A 22,794-nucleotide genomic window follows, 5' to 3' on the forward strand; every position below is an offset into this window, starting at 1 on the left:
TTCACTTTTACTCTAGCGAACTGTTGCATTGGGTTGATTTACAATACAGGTACGTATGTACATCTTGGAAACTTTATTTCTTTTCAATATTTGTTGTTTTAGGTGTTTATTTTTACCCATGTGTGACTAAGAAACAAAAGTGTTTGGTTTTACAATATATTTTCTAGCAAATTCGTGAAGTACCAGATCCAGCACTAGACATATTGTTGTTGAACAAGGCAAAGATTTCACAATTTCATTTTTTTTTCCCTACCGGTTAGTTGCATTTGGTTGATTACAATATAGGTACGTATGTTCTTAGAAACTTCATTTCTTTTCAATATTTGTTGTTTTAGGTGTTTGTACTATATGTTTATGCATTTTGATGTTCATCCACGTCAACTGAAATTGAGCTAATCCCCCCCTTATAATCGAATTTTTACTTTTCTCACTCAATACAAAATGTTTTAAATCATGTCTGCTATATGGTGGTGAAATGTAAACTATTAGAAATTTGTATGCTGTAAAATAATAATGAGTAAATAAATATACACATGCAGTGAAACTGTCAATTGAAAATATAACTTTACCCATTGAAATTCAATTTTCTTTAACTAAAACTCATCATAGTATATTTTCCTAACAAAAACTCATTGACTTTACCTCTTGAGAAAAAAAAAATAGGGCCTTCGGGTTTTTTACATATATATTTTTTTTCACTTCTCCTATTTATATTGTTAGAAAGCTCTTATTAACTCTTCCCCATTGAAGTTATCTGTTCATATATTTGCATTGATGTGCATCATCTTTCCTCCTTGTGCATGCTAACATTCAACATTCAAATTTTCTTGCAAATTCGTGAAGCACCACTACCAGTACCAGACATATGATTTGTTGCTGAGCAAGGCATAGATTTCAAAGTTTCAATTTTACTATGTTGGACAATTGCATTGCGTTGATTTACAATACATGTATGTAGTACTTCTCGAAAACTCTATTTCTGTCCAATATTTGTTGTTTTAGGCATTTGTTTTTATCCTGCTTGACTAAGAAACTAAAATGTTAGTTTTATAATCTAGTGCCCACCAGATATTCTATTTCAGGATCCAGCTCAACAATTTTATTGATTAGGTTTTGACTTCACACAATTTTGTATTTTTAGATGTTTAAAATATCCCTAGTAACTCATGTCAGATTAAAAACAAATTTTAATATCATGATTTCATTGCATATTAATAATAAAAGTATATGATTCTACGGTTTTCATTTGTTTTATTTTATTTTTTTTCCTTTTTAAATTCCCTAATTGCTTTTCAAATTTTCATAAATTAGGAATTTTTTTTTGGTTTAATTTTTCCGTTTTCAAAATATGGGAGCATTAGTTACCAACAAAATATAAGAATGTTATTTTTTTTTCAAAATTATTTAATTATATTCTATATAAATATGGGTAAATTATTTTACTACACATATATAATAACAATCAAATGTGCTTAATGTATGTAATAATACATGCAAAATAATTTACCTACAACATAAAGGATGTGATTTGGTTCAAATTTATTTTACCTACATTTCACATATAGATATGGGGAAATTATTTTATGTAGATTAAAGTACCTACTTAAAGATGAAGAATGTGAATTGGTTCAAGATTTAATTTACAATTATTTCAAATATATAGATATAAGTAAGGGGAATTTTGATCTAGGTGCAACATCCCTAGCATTTAGACTTTTTTATTAAACTATTTTCTACAATTTTGGTGCCATGTTTTCTAAAATGTCCTTCTTTTTGAAATTCAAAATTACATGAAGTGCCATTGATCCACCAATTTATTCAAAAAGTAGCTCCGAAATCTAGCCTTCTTCAAACCAAATTTATTATTTTTATTAATCCAAAACAAAGACACATATTATTAAGTTATCAACCAATGATATGTGCCAAAAATTAAAATTAAAATAACCAAAACTAAAATAAAACGTACCATAAACTAGAATTAAACGTACCAACACTAAAACTAAACGTACCAATCAACGATATATACAAAATAATTCTCTCACTAAAATGTATACATAATAATTTCAAAATATAAACATCCACCATTTTCATTATCTTGAAGGTAAAATTATATTTTAATTTTAGGAGAAAAAAATATTTTTTACGAAGAAATTATAACAAAGAGATAATTTGATAAGCATCAGGTGGGACTTTGTGGCAAGGTTTCATATCGTTTCGGGTTTGAACTAAGTGATGCTTAAGCCTTAAGTATGAGTCATAGAGGAAAAATAACAAAGATCTACACAAAACTCAAACAAAAGATAAAGATAGAGAAAAAAATAGATAAGTTTTCTGGCTGGGCTCAAAACTGTCATAAATAGTGGGCGATGGAGGAAGGAGACGCTTGAATTTTGAAACGAACCATGAGGGTTGCTGAAAAAAAAAAGAAAAAAAAAGAAAACTAGAGGAGGTGTGGGGTCTATGGTAATGGGATAAGGATGAATGAAAAAAACAATAAAACAAAAATATAAAGAAATAAAATAATTGAAAAAACCTGATATATCACGTTGCTTGCTGTATGGTGTAAGCTTTACAATGGGCTTACAATAATGTTGTTTAAATTCATCTTTTGCAAGAATCGAACATAAAGCCTCTAACTTACAAGTAAATAGAAATATCACTAAAATCCTTAATGAATCCACGGGTATTCAATCAGGATTTTAAGCGATTCTCTGAAATTCAATGTGTATTCAATCAGGATTTTAAGATAATTTATTAAAATCCTTAGAAATCTGGGTGTATTCAATTAGAATTTTAAAGAAGTTTATAACATTCCAGGTGTATTCAATTAGAATTAGAATTTAAAGAATTTAGAAAAGTTGAGGAATTAGAGGGAATTGGAGAGATTTTGTAGTGTATTTTAAGCATTCACAAATCTCACCTCTCCCCCATGAGATTTCGAGGGAATTGAATCAAAATTTTACATGGAATCTCTACAAATCAGGTAAACTCCAAAAAAATTCATAAATTTATAAATCAATTAAAATCTCTCAAATTCCTAATTGAATACACCCCTTTTAGATTTAAACAGGACAAAAATATATGATTATTAATGTTGTGTTGGGGTGCTTCTTTGGTTTAGGCATCAGAGCACTGAGCGCGGGACTTACAAAAGCCACCAACAAGGAGAAGCATTCCGGCCGTTGTCTTTGATTTCAGAAGGAAATGGAAATTATAATTGCAATTGCCTCAAAAATTGGAGAGTCCTTGGTCACACCAATAGGAACAGAGTTTGGCTATTTGGTTAATTACCATTCCAACCTTGAAAGTCTTAGGGGTGAGATAAAAAAGCTTTTTGACAAGAAAGATGGAGTGCAGGGATTGGTAGATGCTGCCAAAAGGAATGGTGAAATCATCAAACCTAATGTTCAGAGTTGGCTAAAGAATGTGAACGACGACATGGTCAAAAAAGTGTTGCAGTTTGAGGATGAAATTAACAAGAAAAGGCGATGTGTGTATCAATGGAGCTTGAGTCGGAGAGCCTATAAGATTAAACAAGAAGTTCTTCAGCTCCAAAACGAAGGAAGATTTGAAAATGTGGCCCATCCTGCACCTCCACTAGAGCCATTGTCAACATTCGAAAATGTTTTTAAGGATTTTAAGTCCCGAAGGGCAAAGATGAATGAGGTGATAGAGGGTTTTAAGAGGGAAAAAGTACGAAAGATCGGGATTTGTGGAATGGGGGGTGTGGGTAAAACCACAATGGTGAAAGAAATCATCATAAGATTGGCAAAACTGAACCTGTTTGATAAAATTGTAATGGCAACTGTGTCTCAAAGTCCAAGTATTAGGACGATCCAGTTGGAAATTGCAGAGGAAATAGGTTTGGAATTGAAGGAGGAAACCCAGTCCGGAAGAGCACGAAGGCTACATGGGAGACTCATGGAAATAAAGAGGATCCTGATTGTATTAGATGATGTCTGGACAGAGCCTAATTTTGAGGCTATAGGACTCCCTTCTGGAGATGCTCATGAAGGGTGCAAAGTTTTGTTGACATCACGAGATTCGGAAGTCTGCAACAGGATGGGAAGTCAACCAATTATTGCTGTCCCGATTTTAACAACAGAAGAATCACAGGAGCTCTTTAGAGAAATGGTAGGTGAATCCTTCGATAAGCCTGATTTACGTTCCATTGCAAAAGAGGTCGTGCATGAATGTGGAGGTTTACCTATTGCAATTGTAACTGTTGGAAAAGCCCTAGAAAAGAAAAACAAGAGTGAATGGGATTATGCCCTTAATCAGCTGCGAAATTCTAACCCACTGAACATCCCTGGAGTGGACAGCAAAGTTTATTCTAGCATAAAATTGAGTTATGATGGCTTGGAGAGTGATGAAGCAAGGTTATGTCTTTTACTTTGTTGTTTATTTCCAGAAGACTATGATATTCCAAATGAGTATTTGGTTCGATACGGGTGGGGTCAAGGATATTTTAGCAGCAGCTTTACTTTGGAAGATGCAAGAAATAGAGTGCATTCTTTGGTTGACCAACTAAAAAGAAGGTTTTTGTTGCTAGATAGTGGCAAGAGTGAGGCTACAAAAATGCATGACATAGTTCGCGATGTTGCCATATGGATTGCTTCAAGAGATCCACATGGATTTTTGATAAGAAGTGATGCTGAAAATAAAGGGTGGCCAAATTTAGCTACATATGACCATTACACTACAATCTCACTTGTTGGCGATTTGGAGATTCCAGTTGGTTTGAAATGCCCAAAACTTGAGCTTCTACAGACGATGGAAGGACTTTTTTTAGAAGGTAGCATGAACAACATTTGTAAGGCGATGAAAGAACTGAAGGTTTTAGCTTTGGTGGGAATGGAAATGAAAAGCCGAGTCTCATTAAGATCACTGAAGAATCTGCGGACCTTGTGCCTAGATGGGTCTAATTTTGATGGCACGTCTACTGATGTTATTGGGAGTTTGGAGAATTTAGAAATCCTCAGCTTTCGGGATTGTTATTCCATGCGTGAGTTGCCGAGGGAAATTGGACGACTTAAACAGTTAAGGTTGTTAGATACGACAAACTGCGAGGAACTTGAGGTGATTCCACATGGTATCTTCTCCAGCTTATGTAGACTTGAAGAGTTGTATATGGTTAATAGCTTTAACGAATGGGAAATTGGAAGAGGAAGAGAAGAAAAGGGGATGGCAAGCATTTCTGAGGTGATGTCTCTGTCCGATCATTTGAAGGTTCTAGCCATAGAGATACCCAGTGTCATCCACTTGTTGACAAAAGACATAGTCTTGAAAAGCCCAACAATAAGATTCCTTATACGCTGTGCAACATGGGGACGGCTTTTTTCGGAGATGAGTACTTATGCATTCGAAAATTGTTTGGAGATTAGTGAAAGTGATGCAAGGGAGTTGGAGGAGAGTCAAGCAGTCAGACTTTTGTTGAAAAAATCTAAAAAATTGTATTTGTCGGAGGTTAAGAATTTCTCTGTCCTCACTGATTTAGACCAAGAAGGATTTCAAGATTTGAAAGATTTGCAGCTTTGGAATTGTCCACATATCGAGTATCTTGCAAATGGAACAAGTGGGTTTTTGACCAACCTAAGATTCCTTGAATTGGTATTTTGTGGTGTCTTAAAATATGCCTTTTCATTATCAGTAGCAAGAAACTTGGTACAACTCAAAGAATTAAACATTGATGGATGTGGTCAAATGGAAGAAATTGTGTCGAAGCAAGGGAGGGAACATGAGGAGGAAGCCGATATGATAACTTTCCATAAATTAACCAATTTGACTCTCGAGGGTCTAGGGAGTTTGGTTGGTTTCTTCCAAGCCAAGAAGCTATACTCCAACCAAGAGGTATGTCCCACTCTCCAATCTCTATGATATGAGGAGGCAGCCGATATGTGGAAATTTGAAATTGTTTAACTGATAATGATTTTTCTTTTTCAGGAAACAACGGCAAGGGTTGAGCATCAATCTGCAGGCGTATTTGAAAAAGCAATATTTCCATCAAAGTGCATTTCATGGTTACGAAGTTTAGAAGAGGTAGTATTGGGACGTATGAAGTTTGAAGGCGTGCTATTTGATTTGAAAATCCATATAGTTATGGATGGGCAGACAGCTCCAACATTTCCACAGCTACGTAAGTTGAAGATATTTTATTGTACATTTACACACTTGTGGAAAAACATTCCGTCTGGATTTCAGGGCTTCCGAAATTTGAGATATTTGGAAGTAGGTGTATGTTTTGGTCTAAAATATGTGTTCTCGCATTTAATTGCCCGAGAACTTTTGAATCTTGAAGAGGTAAAGATATCTAGATGTCCGAACATGGAAACTATAGTCAGAATCACAGAGGAAAATGAAGAAGAGGCGACAACATACATGATTTTGTTTCCGAAACTGAACACATTTGAACTAGAAGACCTGCCTCGTCTCACAAGTCTTTGTCCAGAGGGATTTACATTTCTATGGTCATCCACAAAAAATATGCACGTGATCAGATGTGAAAATTTGAAGACATTGGGTGCTGTAATTCCACAAAGAAAGAAGCCGGAGAATAACTTGAAGAAGGATTCAACAAGTCATGATTTCAGCACTTCTCCAACACGTTCATCAAATTGGTGCCCTGCTGGATGTGGATGCGCACCATATTCAAGACCAAACGCCCACCGCCCCATTGAAATATTGCCACGTCCAATTAACCTGGAGGTAAGCTTTTAAATCAGGTTCAATTAACCTCTATAATTACAACTGTTAATTAGTATTGTACCATCTTGTTGATCGTGTTTAATTTTTTAGGTTACACCAACCAATCTTGAGGACTCAAATGATGATGATAATCTCGAAAGTCTTATTGTAAGTGACTGTAAATCAATGGAAGTGATTTTCCAACTAAGGGGACCGAAGCATGAAGAAAGTAGTCACTCCGTTGAAGCATTCAATAAATTAAGTTCCTTGGGGTTGCATACATTGCCAAGTTTAACGCGTGTTTGGGAGACGGGTAGTTCACAACCGATGTTGACAAGAAGCAGCTTCGGAAACTTGAAATCGCTGTGGGTCTATCATTGCGACCAGTTGAAATACTTGTTTTCATCGTCCATAGTCAAACTTCTTGTGAGTATAGAGGACATAAGAGTTCATAACTGTAAGCAAATGGAAGAAATCGTTGCCGCAGAAGAAGAAACTGATGAAATAATTACGTTACCTAAAGTGAAGATCATGCGGCTTCAAAGTCTGCCAAAACTCAAGTATTTTTGTGGTGAAGCTTATACTTTGAAGTTGCCGACTTTGGAGTTATTGCAGTTAGATACATTGCCAAGTTTAACGCGTGTTTGGGAGACGGGTAGTTCACAACCGATGTTGACAGGAAGCAGCTTCGGAAACTTGAAATCGATGCGGGTCTATCGTTGCGAGTATAGTAGGACATACAAGTTCAGAAGTGTGAGCAGATGGAAGATATCGTTGCCGCAGAAGAAGAAACTGATGAAACAATTACATTACCTAAAGTGAAGTCCATCAAGCTTGCAAGTCTGCCAAAACTCAAGTATTTTTGTGGTGAAGCTTATACTTTGAAGTTGCCGTCTTTGGAGTTATTGGAGGTTGATGACGTGGTATACACTGCGTTGGGAGTGGCTGGAATGGAAGGAGGACCTCAACGCCACTCTAAGGAATATTTACGACACAAGGTATGCTTTAATTTAAGGTTTCTGATTTTCAATCACTTATGTGTGCATATTTAAAGATGTTTTTTTTATTTTTTTTAACGTCTCTCTTTTAAATCTTGATGTATACGTGGAATTTCTGAAGTTTTTACAAAAGACTATATAATAGCATTATATTAATGTATATGCGTGTGTGTATGCGAGTATGTGCACACTAAAGTGTATTTAAATATTTTTTTTTTTGAAAACTCAATTATATCTCAAGAAAACATCGTCTTTTATTTCTAATACAGTACGGATGAAGATAACGAAATCGACAGTGAGGATGAAGATGACGAAATCGACAATAAGGATGAAGATGACGAAATCGATGGCAAGGATGACGATGACAAAATCGACGGCAAGGATGAAGATGACGAAACCAACAGGGAGGACGAACACAGTTGATTGATCAAGCACAAAGGTTAGCATGTTTCCATCTCCAACTTCTTCTAGGTTTAGTAAAAACTGATGAAAATTATATATATAGTACTCAAAAAAGTATTCTACCATGTTTTATATAATATATACATACATGTATAGCACTTGAAAAATTGAACAGTTAATATACACATACATGTATAGCACTTAAAAAATTGAACAGTTTGGATCTAAAACCACAATCTGCTACCTGATTCATTTTTTCGAGGTACCTAATAGCAGTTAAGGTGTGAGGAAGAAGCTTTTTAGATTACCAACTGCCTCAAGAGAAACCTTTATCACAAACACATATACAATAAACATAACTGTAGTGCTAAGTGGCCTAAAAATTAATTTATCCTTAAACCGCTATTTTTGGAAACACATATACAATAAGCACAAGCGTTTCAACTTATTCCAATTTCAGTGATTTCTAATATTCTCCAATGCATGCAGGAAAAGAGTTTAAAGAACGTTGTGGCTCCAGCAATTCGTTTACCATATCATATGTACAAACCAATAAAAGGTCATTTGTTGCACCAGAATTTCATTCCAAATATACTATTTATGTTGCTTATTTTATGTACCATAAATTTCAATTGCGATTATTACTGTTTGTTTCTAAATTCGCATCATTAGTATTTGCTTATTTGTGCTCGAGGTTGATTATACACGTGTAAGCTGAATCACATGTTTGTAGAATGGACAAGCTGAATAAAATCTGTTTGCCCCCTAAATGTAATGGAAATCATATGTATCTAGGCATGCTTAATATTTGATAAAGAAAAACATTTCTCAAATAAATGTCCACTCACACCTCCGGCAAGCTCTCCCTTGAGGAGCCTTGTTTACCAAATAGGTAAACATCTACTGGACAGCAGGCGATTCAAAACCATAGCAAACTGCTGAATACAACTAGAGTAAACAAGGAATCAGGCTATGCAATTGCCATCATCATAACATGATTTTGGCCCCCATTTTCTAATTTCCTACCACATTTTCACATTCTTTCCATGAATTTTATGATTCCTATGCAACAGAGTTCATTCATCGCCTATTCACAACAATACAAGGTTCTACAGATTTCAATCCCACACCATGTTATAGACATGCTTCAACTATCAACCGGGAACGTAATCGTTAGGGGTTTCAACAACTTCATAGATACAACAATTACTATAAGTCTCATCTCCAACATTCATACAGAAAATCGAATAAAATTCGAAATCAAGAATCAAACCCAAAACTGAAAGTTGAAAATTTGGAAAAAGAACTTACATTGGAGAACAGCCCACGAGAAGAGTATCATTTCTACCTCTTGGGTCGAGGTCCAATTCCGGCGATATTGGCCGGAAACCCCTGGGTCACCGTTTCTTAGATTTGAAGTTGAGGAAAATCGCCTACGAAATTATAGAAACTAACTTGGGGGATTGGATAATGGACGGCAAGAGCATTCTGGATGTGTAGTTTGAGAGCTTTTGGTGACCAGTGGACGACAGAGCTGTTGCGTCGGCACTCGGCAGTCTTCGGTTTGCTGTTAAATGGGGCTCCAGTAGTCGCAGCGCAAAAGAGAAGGAGGAGAGAGGATACGGGAGGAGGAGAGAAAATGGGTTTCTCCCACCTTTTACATTAATTCTGTTCCACATTTTTTTATGTAATAAACGATAATATATATCATCAAAAGTATGTTTGGTACGTGAGATGAGAATGAACATGTTTTAATGATAATAATGGCTAGAAGTAATATTGTTCAAATTCGTTTTTGGTGATAATCGAATATCATATTTCTTATCTACAAGTTACAAATAAAAATGAATATCATTATTTTTTGTTATTTGGTCGCCTTTGTATTTGTAATCTGAATAATATGAATTAGGGTTTTTCTGTTAGTGTCCAATTTGTCAAGAAAGGATGCTTCTTTTTTGTTATCATGCATATTTAAGCTGTAAACATCTGAAAAGCTGCTTAATTGAAGTGATATTTCCAGTTTTTGAGCTCAGTTTCAGGTTTTGACCTTTGAATTTGTTTACATGTATCCCAGCTGAAGCTATATACATCGTAGTTTAAGGGGATTTTGCTCAAAATCTGGAGAGCTATCTCGCTTTGCTCTCTATGTAAACCCGAGAGAAATTCCATGGAAACATCACGCATGCAAACGAAGTTGCAGGCCTACACACAAGCAAACTCCATCCAAAGGTAAATCCCTTCAGCTTTCTTAGCTATTTAGTCCCCGTGTATTTGTAATCTAAATAATATGAATTAGGGTTTTTCTGTTAGTGTCCAATTAGTGAAGAAATGATGCTTCTTTTTGTTATCATGCATATTTAAGCTGTAAACATCTGAAAAAGCTGCTTAATTGAAGTGAGATTTCTAGTTTTTGAGCTCAATTTCATTTCTTATAGACAATTTTTTTTTCAAGATTTATGGGTTTCTTTTTTCTGCTTCTCTGTTAAATTACTCATCTGGAAGTTAAATTTTGTTCAAATACCAAGTATTGTTCTTCAATTAAAGATTTCTGGGTTTTTTTATTGCTTCTTTTCTGTTAAACTACTCATCTAGAAGTTAATTTTGTTCAAAAACTTACTGTTCTTCAATTAATCTTACAAGAAAGCATATGAGAACGTGGCACATTAGGTGTTCAATGAAATGTGTCTGAGAATCTGTCAGTATGATATATTATAATTATGAATCTCCTCTTCAGCTCTGGCCACAGGTGCGCGAAGGCGACATGGTCCTGGTCGACAGTTCGGAGCTCTGGCGATTCTGACTAAGAAAGAGGTCAATAACAACAAGGTAATGGAATTCAATGTTTTGTGTTTGTTATAGAGGCATATTTGCAACAATATATCAGATAATAATTCTAGATAGTATGTCCAGATAGAATAGATTGTGTTTCATGATGCATATGGCTGAAGCGGTTTTGGCTACTTTTTGGATTGCTCATTAAATTTTTTGCTGCCCTTGGCTGGTACAAATATATATAAGAAGTACTATCATTTTATCAACTTTTACTCAAGTCAAATTTAGGATCCATTTGTACTCATGCGCCATTGGGGTAAAGTGCATGTGCTTTTTTTTTCTGTTGTATATTTTCATCTAGGGGATAACGTTTTGTTGTTTGTTGGAAGGAATATTAAAACACATCCACACCCTATTTTGTCATTGTTCTAAAGTATCTCATGCTGGTTTTAGAATTCTCCCGACTTTCTAACTCAAATCTGTGCCAAGAGAACCCAACTAAAGTGGTTCGCCGCTCCATGTATGAAGTATTAGTGAATTATTTGTAATTTTACATAACCAAAATAGAATTTTTGCGTTGTCAGCATACATATTGAAATTTATGTTATAAATTTTTTGAAAAGAAACAGATGTAAATTAGAATCATACTAATATAGGTATGCTGTATACATAACTTTGATAGTACCATAAGTTCAGAATTAATCTTTAGTGTCATTAAAAAATTTATGTAAATTTATATACATAAATTTGATAGCACCATAAATTTGGGGTATTGTTATATTTAGTACAGGCAATATGATGCCGTTCAGGTGTTTTTAACTAATATCTACAGTTTTTCAATTCATCTGGGGTATTTGTGATTTTGAACGACACTAAAATTTTTTATGGGTTATAGGAACTGCGGGTTAAGAAAATGGGTCAAATTCAGAGCTGCATTCGTTTTCCCTTAAAATAAGAAGAAAACGCTTCCTCAACTACATATTTTGGAACCTCAGGTATATTTGTGTTCTAAAGGCTTTTACTTCCTCTGGTTTCTTCAGAGCTATTATTTTACCCATATATGATTTGTAAAGTGGAAGATTGGATTTCATATGTCTAAGTATTTAGGGTTTTGCACAATGCCAACTTGAGCTTTTGATCCAAATGGCTAGAACAGTGTACTCAACCAATTTCATATCCTCTTGGGCTAATGAGAGTATATTACTTGCCATTGGGGAATTCACTTCATATAAGCCATAGAGAGAGAGAGTCACATTTTTGTTTTTTTTTTGGATTTGGTAACTGAAATTTTATATTTGTGAACTACATGTTTCTTCTGTTTCTTAAGGAAACAGAACTTTTTTGGAAACCATCTCTTTCTAATCAAAGACGTTGTGCAATGTGTTTATATGCCAACTCACTTGAATGTATATAAAAGCAAAACAGCTTCACTTATCGACCTCAATTCACTCATGTATCACTCTGTTTGTTCACGATTGTGTTAAATTTATTCAATTTAAATGTATTTTATTCATCTGATTATACCTGAAACAATAGGTTCCCGCAACAACGTGCGGGCATATTTTCTCGTTATATATATTACAATGTGACTGGAATTGTAGTACCCAACATTTTGTTACATTTTGTTGTCTATGAAGCGGCCAACTCGCCCTCTATGATATTCTTTAGTCCGGTCCATTTTGAGTTTAACCAAACTCATTCTTTTTATAAGCAATGTACTGTGGGCATCGTTGGAGCACGAGACATTATTTTATAATTCCTCTTTAGTTGAGCTATTAATGTCATTGTTTAACAATTTAGTGATATTCATCTTTACTTGTAGATGAGAGGTTTCAGGTTCGAATCTCGGGAGTGATGATTTGTTGTAAATATACCATAAAAGAAGAAGAAAAAAAAGCAAATCGCCCTTTACCACAGTAGTAGAAAGGTGTTGAGCCCTTGTATATGATGGCGTGAGTTTGTACGTAGTTAGTGACTAATCTAACATGTAATCTAACAAAATCTATCATTTGATAAAAAAATATATAATACAAAAACACGAAAATGCCCTTAAAAGTCCAAAGTGCCCCCCTCTACCCTGCCGCTTCCTGCAAGTTCTTTCCTCGCCCCTATTTCCCTCACTTTCTCCCTATCAGACGTTCGAAGACTCAAAACTGTTTTTAACTCTCTCCCTCTCTCTCACTCTCTCCTTCTCACTCTTAAATGTCGCCCTTTCTCACTCATACGCACGCTCAATGATCTCTGAAGCACCAATTGCTCTTCACTTTGGCTCTCTGCATCTCACCAGAGGTAAAATGCCCCAAATTTATTTATTTATTTTTTTACTTTTTCCTCTAAATTTAATTCAATGAATTTTTTGTGTACCCTTGCAGTAATACAGGAAGATTTTTGTAGTATTTCTACTTGCTGGATGATACTGAAATAATTATTGGGAGTTTGAAGAATTTCTGGTTTGTATGATATATTTGCTAAAAGACCCAAAATTTTGAAGCAGAGCGGCGGTATTTGATAAGAAAATCATCTGATGAGTCAATGGAGTCGTCATCGCCTCCAAAGGAGAACGACAAAAGCTCGAAACAAGCTTGCGTAGAAATCAACTTGGAAGATCTTGCTGTTGATCCCGGGCTGCGCACTCGAATTTGGGATTAGCATCCCAGTTCGAGTTCGAGAGTAAGTTCGAAGAGCATATATACAAAAGGGTCCTTTTCAGAGTCGAGACCATGACTTCCCCAGCAAGAATACTAGTGAGGGACCGAGAAAGTTTATATCTGCTTGGTTTATGATTTTCCGACTTGGTTGGTATTGTCTATGTTGTTATCTGTTTAAGCTAAATACAGGAGAGCAAGCCGGCGGTGATTGCTTGGTTAGTAAAGGGTTTTCGAATTGGAAGAAGGAAAGGTTGCAGGGTCATGTTGGAGGACGGAATAGCGGCCTCAACCAAGCTTGGAGAACCTATGATGCTTTATTAAAGCAACACCAAGCATGAAAGGAATGTAAAACTATATTCGGTGTATCAATTGTTTGTATGAGGTTTCTTTTGCATCAAGGGCTTATACATTGCGGAGACGATGAATATGAAGGTTCAAACAACGAAGGAGTTTTTCTTGGACTCTGGAACTTCCACTGTGGTCGTCATGAGGAGTTAAAAGTTTTCACATTGAGAAATTCTCCCTTAAGTCTGAAGTTGACTTCACCTGATACTCAGAAGGACATCATAACTACTTTTTCAGTGAAATTATCAATGCAATCGTTAAAGATATTGGTAGTTCGTACTTTTCCATTCTTATCGATGAGCTTCATGACATGTCTTCAATGAAGCAATTGGCTATTGTAATACGTTTTGTGGATAAAGGTCAAGTGATCGAGCCTTTTTTTTATGTGTTGTACAAGCCACTGATAATACTGCTGACTCACTTAAGGTGGCTATTGATGATTTCTTTTCTACCCATGGATTAAGCATGTCAAAGCTAGGGGGCAAGTAATATGCTTGGTGAGTTGAATAGTATTAAGACACTTATAATGAAGGAGAATGAGTGCATTTTACGTTCGTTACTTTGCTCACGGCAGCGAGAGACACGAAATGCCCACGCCCTCACGAAAGTACTGTCGGCGTTCTCCAACAAGGACGTAGTCGTCTCGCTTGAGGACGAGCGAGTGCTCCAGATAACTGTTCGCCATCCGAACCACCCACAAGAAGGGCTGCTTGCTGTTGGCCAGACCCCATGCCATTGCAGCTAGTTTTTTACTGTCCATGAATGCTGTGCTTCCTAGGCTTACATAGATGACAGAGTTGTGTGCTTGTTTAACGAGCCATGACGTACAACTCTGGTCCTCTTTCAACAAGCTTGTAGACGGGGATGGAACAGTTTTGTGCAGAGGACCGGTAGGAAATAACGGAATTTGGTACTCTTTTTGAAGCCGTGCCAGCGATGATTGTTCAAGGCCGTCCCGGTGTTCCAAATGACGGCTGAAGATGACCTTTGAATCGTGTGCTTTCACTAGTAGTTGCAGTAAGCCGTCCAAAACTCTGCCATCTTAATGGTTGGAGTCCTGGTGCCAGTTCCAGCATTATAGAATCTGTACACAGAATGGTCAAGCATCAGAGATCTTAAGGTTAGTGCAGACAGTTGCAAAAGTTATAAAAATCATAGAGTCATCGAGTCTTTTTCCCTTAAAAAGGTTAAAATCAATCAATTAATTGATCAATTTGATGCATTTACATCTCATAGTTATTGTGTCAAGACGGAATTCGAAAAATTTGAGATGTCTGATTGTTACCTTGAATTGAAAAGTAACCTTCTTATAGGAATTACTTGGTAAGTCATCGTGTTTGCTGCACTGCTAGTAGTCAATATAATGCTAGGCAACCCTAGATGATTAGCCACCTCTTCTGTACTCATCATAGATGATGCATGAAATCTTGGAGTGGGGACTTGCAGTTAGACATTAAAGCCTAATATTGCAGCAATAAAATTGTGGGACGAGATATTTTTCTCTCATAAGCCATCGGATATCTCTAAGAAATCGAAATCAGGGTAGTTCGAAGGAAAGTTGAAGTTGGTGTGAGGGACTGTGATGTAGAAGCCCTCGGAGTGAAAGATAGCGCCCAGTTGAAGTATTGGAGTTATGTTCCCTTGGAATGGGCATGGAGCCAGCACTAATCTGTGGCTCGTACGTTGTGTTTCCATTGCCCTTAAGATTTGTGTAGCTATAAGGAGTACTTCACATGGTGGACATTATGAAGGCTTATGATATTCTGGATTGGGAATTTCTTTTAGACACTCTTTCAGATTTCCAACTTCTATGATTAATTGAATTTGTTGTTGTGTGAATAGTACTAAGTTTTTAGTTTCAGTTAACGGCAAGCTAGCGAGTTTTTTCTCCTAGTAAAAGGGGGCAAAGGCAAGGGGACGCTCTCTCCCCTTACCTTTTTGTCATTGCTATGGAAGTTCTGACGGAAATTTTACTACTGCCTCTTCTTGAGATCAACTTTGACCTTCGGGTCCTACGGCGGCTTGGTCTAGTTTGTTTTGGCACGGTCAATGTATTCCTAGAGCTAGCTTCGTTTTATGGCTAGCTATTAAGGGCAAATTTTCTACGCTTGGTCGGGGTAAATCCTTCTTGCTCCGAGAGTGGGTTTGAATCTCATGCTCATCTTTTTTTTCAGTGACCCTTTTACTATGCGGATTTGGCACGTCGTTTTAGTTGCTTGTGACGTGCCTTGGTTAAATCCTCCATGACCTCTGTACTTAGATTGGGCGGCTTTTCATTGGAAAGGAAATTTATTAGCTTCTATGGTGAAAAAGTTGTATTTGGCTGCTACTGTTTATGGTCTATGGAGTGAAATGAACAATCGGATCTCCAAGAACTCTAGGAGTTGTCATGATATTGTGCTGAATTCTATTCTCACCACTGTGAAATCAAATCAAAACCGAACCATGCCATCAACTTGGAATCGAAAATCGAAATCAAAACACGGATCAAATCAAATCGCACCAAACGGTTTGATTTTTATGGTTTTAAAATGATTTTGGTTTAAATCCGAACTGTAGTATGTAAAAACGGTTTGGTTTTAGTTTTGAACATTTGAAATCAAGTTGAAACCGAACCACACTGCCAAAATTAAGAAAATATTTAATTTAATACCAGTATGGACTAGCTGATCAAGGAGGATGATATATCTGCACCTGAACGAAAAGGCCCCTACTATTACTATCAAAAGGTATAGAGTACGTTCCGCTTAATACCCAAAACCAAAAGCTGCAAGGTAGACGCCGAACCAACATTACAATGATGACGATTCCAACATTTCAAATTCATTTTCTTAATCCTTCTTCTGGTTAGTCCAAACAACAGATTGGTGGCATATTCAGAAGACACCCGAGGAAATGAAATCCGTACAGTTTGTCTCATTGATGCCGAGACAGGTGCTCCTGTGGGTGTGCCTCTAGTTGCTACAACATCCTAGTTTGCAAATCGTTTGAAACAGAAATCAAAACCGTTTGAAACCAAATTGAACCGCAATCAAATGGTTTGGTTTTATCTTGATTGGTTTAAGCTTCAAATTCACACCAAACCGAATTGGCAAAAAATTCAGTTTCACTTTAAAACCGCACAGAACCAAACCGTGTCCATCCCTGGTCTGCATTGGAGGAAAACTGGGGAAAACCTCCCGGTAACCTCAACTCCGATGGAGAAAATGTATTGGAGATTGAAGATTGTGAATTTTTGTTTTTGTTGTTCTCCATAAGATTTCCATTCAAAATTTCTATACGATTTTTTGCCTTCTCTTGTAATTTCACTATGATTACGTACCATAATTGAATAGTACAAATTAGTCCCGCTTGTTGCCTTGTGGGCTTCAAGTCCTTGGTGACCCTCCGACAGCCACGGAAACGACAACCCACTTCTGAGATCGGAAGCTAGCGTATGGAGACGGCGTGTCGGAGATTGTCTTGACGGTGGATTCGAGCTGTGGCATCTGAATCTTCTTGAAACCGGTACCTGGCTGACTTGCAGAGCCACCATCGCAAAGAAGAAGAATCCGAAAAGCCCAAACCTTATCTTTTTCTCCTATAACGATGTCGTTTTAGTGAATTGCTTTTACGTTCTCAAACGTCCATGTCAAAATTCAATTAAACCCAACAATATTCATTACAGTTTACATCATTTCATGGTAGAAACGTTGCAATTAAAATTGTGCATTTTTTTATTTTTGTATAAAAATATCTCTAAAAAAATTTATTCTTTTGTTTTTGGTCAAAGAACTAATTTCATTAAAGATAAAACAAATTAAAGTATCGTTTGCTAAAAACACACTAAAGTAAAAGTGCAGTCTTTTACAAAAGTAAAGTAAGGAAACATGCCCCAAAAGTAAGGTAAAATTTATTCATTTTGATGTCGTTTAGTTATGCAAATTAAATGAATATTTTTAAAATAGCGGTGCTATCAACACTTTTTTTTTTAGAAAAATTAATGAAAAATGTTTGAAAACTTGAGATTTTACGAAAATGACAAAATAAAGGGTAAAGTAAATAGTACCATAATTGACTTTTTAGTGTAAAAATATAATTTTTCGTTAAAGTGAATAGTACCATGAATTTTTCGTTAAAGTTTTTTTTTTTTTTTTACTTTAACACATCTTTACTAATTTCTATCCTTTAAAATAATGTTTTTTTTTTTGGGAAAACTTAAAATAGTGTTTTTTAGCCAAATTAGAACTGCATAAGTAAAGCCAATACATAAAATTAACAATGCAATTGCTATAACTGTACTTTTTGCATATCTCAAAACATTCAACGCACACATAAAAATCCCACGTGACTCACTCAAAAAGCGAGGTTGAGAAGACTCGCTAGACACGTAGCTTGCCACTTCAAGAGTAATTGCAATGTTTGAGTCCCACTAAAATAAAATAAACAATAAAACTTGAAATTAAAATTAAATTTCTCCCTATTCCAACCTTCTCTCTCCGATAAAATGCAAATGCCTTTAACTTATCATTCTAATTGCACAATGTAAAAGATAATATCGAATGTAAAGATTTACATTTTTTTTACAGTGCGATATTATACACTAGTTTAATTATACAGATCATCCAATTCGACATTACATGTGATATTAAGTCTGATTCTACAGAAGAAAAATCTCACAACGGGACAAATTTTTAAAAGCCAACAGATACTTTAAATAAACAATGAAGTCTTTATGTATTGTGTGATGTATTAGTGGTGGTTTTTATCATTCAAGCAATAATGATCCACTAGCCTCCATGCGCGCTCATGCACGTGCATAAAGTATTTTTTTTTAATCACGGTATGTTATATGGGATTTACACGTTTTAAATGTATTTATATGCATAAATTGATAAAAAGAAAGTCAAATATTTGAGATAAATGAATAATTTTAAATCATGCTAGAAGAAACCCCTCATAAACCAATTAAAGCAGCTGAATCTACATAATAAAATCGGTCTCTATAAAATTTACATTAAGAATAGAGAAAATAATATTTAATAAATAACTGATTGAATCACATTATTGCTAACTCATTGTGAGGTTAAGCCCACCCTCTCCCTTTCATTTAGATAATCTTGTTTGTTTAAAAAAATCATTTTACAACTAATTTGATCACATTATTATTCGCGTGTGAATTTTTTTTTTTATAACTGGCATTACACGCCTCTTAAGATGTTTTGAACGTGTTTAAAAATATAGAAAAGAATATTGAATGAACAGCTGATTGAATCACATTATTGCTAGCCTGTTGTGAAGTACTTATTAAAAAAAACAGTACAAAAAATTAATTATTAAAAAAACACTACTAAAATGATGAAAATACCCAAGCCACATTTGATGTATTATTTTGGGTTGCTTTTGAAGTTTTTTGTTTGAGGGGCATTTTTGTCCAATTATTTTTTGTTGAAGCTTGTGACACCAAAAAAACAGTATTCACTTTATTGTTGGCTTTATATGTAGATACTTTTAAGTTTTATACGTAGTATACTCACGTGAGCTGGTTTTTTTTTTTTTTTGGTTAAATTATTGATTTTGTTAGATTAGTCATAAATGGGTGATTAGCCACTAACATGTTTGGACCTACGTCGTCATGCAATGCTTAACACCTTTCTACCATTATGAGAAAGTGGCTAATCACACCGATGAGTCATTAGCCACCGACGGATTTAGACTCACGCCGTCATGTAAGAGCTTAATACCTTTTTGTTATTATGGTAAAGGACCACTACCACGCGAGCTGGTTGGATATATACAGAAGGGTCCTTTCAGCCTTGAGACCATGAATTTCCCCATTAGGCTTGGCGCCAGACAAAGGAAAAATGGAAAGTAAAGAAGAGAGAAAAATAAGAAAAGGAAAAGAAGGTGATGGTGGAATTGCCAGACAAAGAAAAAATGGAAAGTAAAGAAGAGAGAAAAAAAAAAGAAAAGGAAAAGAAGGTGATGGTGGAATTGCAGAAAGAAATAAAGGAAAAGGAAAGAGGGAGTCCATGTGAAGAAAAGGCAGAAGAAGAAAGAAAACAAAGAGAAAAAAAAAAGAAAAAAAAAAGATGAATGAGGATCATAGCCGGAGCCTCTTTATTAGGATTCTGGAAATCCTTCAATCACATCCATTCAATTTATATTGTATGGTCATAATTTATTGTAAATTTTTTATTTAAAATTAATATCAACAATATCTGACAAAAACTAATTGTATAATGTATGATAAACGAATGTGATTAGAGAATTTCTAAAATTCTTACAAAAATGATCCGACGAGGACCTCCTCTAAAAAAAGATGGTGAAAGTTGAGATAGAAAAGAAAAAGAAAGAGGTAAAAGAAAGAGAAAAAACAATGGTGGTGTCTGGCATGCAATACAGAAGTAGAAAAGTGATGAGATTGTGGCAGACAAATAAAAAAATGTGTAGAAAAAGTGGAAGAAAGAAAAAGAAAAAGGAGTGGAATGAAAGTGCGGAGTGTGGCTCTTTACCACAATGATGAAAAAGTTATGCGTCTTTGTATTTCTACGTGAATTCGAATCTAGTTGGCTCCTCAAAGGTTGTGTGTCCTTGCATTTCGGCGTGAGTTTGAAACATCAACCAGATTATGAAATGAATGAAAACAAGTATGTATTCCATTAGAACCAACCTCTGGGTGATCTTCCTTGTCAAAATTCCAACACGCCATTAACAGTCATTAACTTAGTCAGCATATGTAATGAAGAGCTGAAAACGTGGTTGGGATTCTTTACTAAATCAGGTTTTTGTGACAAACATAAGATTGAAGTTCCTAACATGAATGACATGTTTCAAACTGTAGGGATAAAATAACTTCGGCGGGGACATATATGCATCATTATCGTGTTGAGATGTTTTGTAATGTTATTGATATGCAACTCCAAGAGCTAAATATTCATTTCGCTGAGACGAATATTGAGTTGCTTTTTTGTGTGACATGTATGAATCCAAGCTATATTTATTCTCTACTTTTGACAAACAAAAGTTGATTCGTGGCTTGCTCAGTATACTTGAATGACTTTTCGGCACTTGACTTGATGATACTGTTTTTTTTTTTTAAGGGACTTTTTGGCACTTGACGATACTTGAAAATCAGCTTAAGATGCACATTATGGACATGTGCTCTAGCATTGAGTTTTCAGGATTGAATGGGATTGCGGATCTTGCACAAAAAATGGTTGAGACAAAATAAGAAACTGTTTACCCATTAGTTTACTTCTTGTTGACATTGTCACTCATGTTACCAGTTGCATCTCTCAGTGTAGAGGGCATTTTGTGCTATAAGGATTGTAAAGAATTGGTTACTCAATCAAATGGAAGATCAAAGGACAGATGATTGTTGGATTGCCTATATTGAGAAAGACATTCTCGAAGGTATCAAACATGATGTAACTAAGCAACGATTTCATAATATAAAAACTCGTCCATGGCAAATATCATTGTAACTAATGGATATTATCAATCAATGCTGATTTGTTGTCCTAGAATGGGCTTCAGTTTTATTTTTCCTTATATAGTTAAAATATTGTTAGTATAGATATGTGTCTTTGCAGGTTCGAGGATGACCCCTTTAATTTTAAGGAAAACTAATGAAAAGGGTTTGAAAACTTTGAGTTTTAATGATAAGAACAAAATAAAGGGTAAAGTGAATAGTACCAGAATTGACTTTTTAGTGTAAAAATGTGGTTTTTCCTTAAAGTGAACAGTACCGGATGCTTTTCGTTAAAGTTCCCTTAATTTTAACAGGTTCGAGGATGACCGCTTGCTCAAGAAACAATGACTGCAGAACATTGGAGTTACAGGTGAGTGTTGAAAAGTAATGTACTTGAATGGATGACCATAGGCTGCATTTTGCAGTTAGTATTTGGCATGATATGTCTTTTTGTATCGGAAAATTATAGAGCTATACAGTTTAACTGAATTACAATTGAATTTGTGCGTTTTACGTTGATTAGTTTGCTCACGATCTTCATTCAACACTTGTAGAGATGGCAAAGGATCATTCTGAAATCTTTTGTCTCTTTACTTCAGTTGCTAATTTGGCAAAATGATGCACCAAGCCAAGGTTTGAACGAACTGAATCCTTTGGTTATCTAATTTATATGCTGAAATGATGTACCAAACCAAACTATATATTCTAATTGGTGAGGTAACATAATATGTCCTCCTTGTCAATGATAGCATTCAACATTCAAATTCTCTAACAAGTTTGTGACAACCCATTCTGATTTTATCAAATTTTAATTTCGAAAGATGAGAATTAACTAAAATGCCCCTGTTGGGTTCAGCTTATACATGGACGTTTGAGTCAGTGCTTAATTTGTCTCATTTCTTAGTATATCGGGATAGTAATCGACGTTATAAATGCATGAGCGCAAACTAGATCCAAATTGGATTTGTAACAAAGAAACTACACTCGTTTAATAAACGGGTAAATATGTACACAAAATTGTATGAAATTCATATTTCTAGGTAATCAAAACCTAATAAATTCACGAACCAAGTTTGGAATAAAAAAAAATTTCTAAGGAAAAGAGATTAAAAATGGAAAACTTTGAATATTATTAAAAAAAGAGAAAACTAACAAAAAGTTAAAAAAAAAATCTCTTTTAATGAAAAGCTCTTTTTAAAATATAGTGAATAGTCAGTTAAATGTAAAAATCTGATTTTTAGTTAAAAATGATCACCTGAGTGCTTTGTTAAAACTTCCTTAAAAAAAAACCCAACAATTTTGTTTAAGAAAAATAGAAAGATAGGAAAAATCCTTACCTTCCAGAACATTGAAGTGTGTTTGGATCAGATGAGAGAATCAAATTGTTAAATTCAAATATCTAAGCGGATCTGTGTGAATTTTGTAAGTTATTTACAAGTTGAGGTCGGTGCCGTTTCTTATTGTTGGCGAAGTGAATTTTGTAAGGGGAGGA

General features: G+C 35.1%; 5 long non-coding RNA genes and 3 pseudogenes across 5 annotated transcripts in view; 6 read left to right on the top strand and 2 right to left on the bottom strand.

The window, feature by feature from the left end:
• The window catches only part of LOC126589183 (uncharacterized), a 31,156-nt gene extending 23,509 nt beyond the window's left edge, over nt 1–7,647 (bottom strand). The window contains exon 1 of the long non-coding RNA XR_007611748.1: nt 7,498–7,647. This is a non-coding gene — a long non-coding RNA (uncharacterized LOC126589183). The remainder of the gene's footprint in view (nt 1–7,497) is intronic.
• The window catches only part of LOC126589185 (uncharacterized), a 33,627-nt gene extending 23,858 nt beyond the window's left edge, over nt 1–9,769 (bottom strand). The window contains exon 1 of the long non-coding RNA XR_007611751.1: nt 9,396–9,769. This is a non-coding gene — a long non-coding RNA (uncharacterized LOC126589185). The remainder of the gene's footprint in view (nt 1–9,395) is intronic.
• LOC126589103 (disease resistance protein At4g27190-like) overlaps nt 1–22,794 on the top strand; it is a 93,410-nt pseudogene that overhangs the window by 27,165 nt on the left and 43,451 nt on the right.
• Nucleotides 3,672–22,794, top strand: part of LOC126589109 (disease resistance protein At4g27190-like) — a 98,546-nt pseudogene continuing 79,423 nt past the window's right edge.
• LOC126589186 (uncharacterized) lies at nt 7,257–8,743 on the top strand. Its single transcript, XR_007611752.1, has 2 exons — nt 7,257–7,395; nt 8,644–8,743. It is a non-coding gene; the product is annotated as an uncharacterized LOC126589186 (long non-coding RNA).
• On the top strand, nt 7,401–8,854 carry LOC126589158 (protein SIS2-like; annotated as a pseudogene).
• On the top strand, nt 12,933–15,165 carry LOC126589184 (uncharacterized). Its single transcript, XR_007611749.1, has 2 exons — nt 12,933–13,145; nt 13,229–15,165. It is a non-coding gene; the product is annotated as an uncharacterized LOC126589184 (long non-coding RNA).
• LOC126589190 (uncharacterized) lies at nt 20,987–22,088 on the top strand. Its single transcript, XR_007611757.1, has 2 exons — nt 20,987–21,244; nt 21,617–22,088. It is a non-coding gene; the product is annotated as an uncharacterized LOC126589190 (long non-coding RNA).

This window comes from Malus sylvestris, chromosome 11 (assembly GCF_916048215.2).
Source record: "Malus sylvestris chromosome 11, drMalSylv7.2, whole genome shotgun sequence".
In the NCBI taxonomy this organism is placed as follows: Eukaryota; Viridiplantae; Streptophyta; class Magnoliopsida; order Rosales; family Rosaceae; genus Malus; species Malus sylvestris.